This window comes from Theobroma umbraticum, unplaced genomic scaffold (assembly GCF_002168275.2).
Source record: "Theobroma umbraticum cultivar Fairchild unplaced genomic scaffold, ASM216827v3 scaffold_106.0, whole genome shotgun sequence".
NCBI lineage: Eukaryota > Viridiplantae > Streptophyta > Magnoliopsida > Malvales > Malvaceae > Theobroma > Theobroma umbraticum.
Genome location: NW_018397276.1, coordinates 667377 through 669458, shown reverse-complemented (window position 1 = coordinate 669458; position 2082 = coordinate 667377).

Here is a 2082-nt window from a genome sequence, read left to right as displayed (position 1 = left end):
GCTGACCTCAAGAGATTACTTTGGTCGATGATTTGATTCTCCGCTAGCTACTTCAATGCTATGCGTGATCTAATTCTCTTCCCGTTGCTTCACATGTGCATGTTTTAATTCTCCTCTTGTTGCTTCAGCATGAGCATGATTTGTATTTCTGCCCAACTGCTTTGCCCTATGCATGATCTGTTTCTCCGCTGGTTAGCCAACGTGCTTGATCTTACAATGTCTAGGGTAAGACCATTCATTGATTCCATTTGATCATGCTAACAGGCATCGGAGATGGCGTGATCTGATTTGAATATGAAATTATGGTGATTGACTCTGAAAGATATTTGATGGATTGCCTCAAAAAAAGTAACATTTGTAAATGAGATTCGAGGTTGGGGTCAACAACTAACGTATGCCCATGAAGCCTAGTATGCTGATAATAGCTTTAAGGATAAGCTTTGAATTGATATGATTGGTTATGAGAACATAAAACTTGGAAATTTGTGGATATGATATGCCATTGATATGTGATCTGACAAGTTTGACTATGATGAATTGTATAGGTAGGATATTAGGATGATCCTCGCACCTTGGAATTGGAGATTTTTGTATATGAACATGTTATGGGTAGATAGGCTTAAATATAATATATATTTATATATGAAGTATTATACTATGATAGCATCCTCTTACTAAGTATTAAATGACTGACCCCTCTATTGTACCATGTACAAATAAAAAAAGTTATGGGGTTTTGTGGCAAGTGTCGTCGATTTGACAGACACATAATTGGCATCTGGTAACTCTCCCTTCCAACATGTCACTCCGTTCAGTCTGTATGGGCCTTTTGCATTTAAGTATGGTTTGATGTAAATATGTCAAGCATGACGTGCCATCTAAATTGTATAAGGGTAGTTCTGTACAAACCCAATTTGATGGCCAATGTATGACTTTTGAACATTTGTATAGACTATGAGCCAAAGATAATGTAATATATTTGAATTTGTTAAGAATATTTGATTATAAATCCCGCGACATTTGAGTGATAAGGTTGTGAAGTTTGAGGCTTGCTCAGGTCTAGTGGGCTTGTCTGTTCGGCCTGTGCACCAATCATGTCCCTTGGGTTTGGGTCGTGACATCCTTGGTTTGGTGAAAGAAGGCGGTGAAGGTTACTGCATATAATGTTAAGTAACCGAAGGGTCCATGCTATTACTGGCTTAAAGGCATTCTTTCAATTTTTTTCACCATAACCATGTCAATCCAATAAAAAGAAAATTGTACAACTGTCAGAAAAAGAATGTGCATCTAAACATTAATTTAAATGTCCTAGTGTAAACAATAAATTTGTACAATTTTTTTAAAGAAAAATAAAAAATTCCATCAATCATCATCGAAACAACTAGCTCACTTTCTTTGTTCTCGTACTCATCATCATCGGTATCTTTTTCATCTTGTTCATCTTATTCTTCCTCTCCTTCATTGTATTGTCCTTCAACTTCATCATCTTCTTCATATGTTCAACATCCATAAACGTGCAAATCTCTTCATATTCATTACTAAAAACAATTGTATTATAGTCAAGATCAATTAAACTATGATCAAATTGTGAATTAAAGGAAACTTCATCATCTTGATATTCCCCCTTGTTAAGGTCAATCGTTTCCCAATCACTTTGCTCATTATTTGCAATGGGAAATTGACTTTGATTTTTTGTCTTCAACATTACCCACTAATCATGTCAATCTTTTTTGTTTGATGGATATAGAGTGTAGTACACTTGAGTTGCTTGTTTGGTTAAATCAAAAGGCTCATTGCTAGCAAGAATCAAGTTGTGTTTAATGCTGACTAACCCATAAATAGGATTTACTCAAGCACCTTTGTCAATATCAAACTAATGGCATTTGAACAACACGAATCGATTGTTGACACCAAAGTATTCTAACTCAACAACATCGGCCAACAATCCGTAAACATCATGATTGTAATCATTATAACAACTTCCCTTAATGCATACACCATTGTTCATCATTTTATGATTATGACCATAACCCAATATGTGAAACTTGCGTAACAACCTTTGAAACATATTACCATACGACC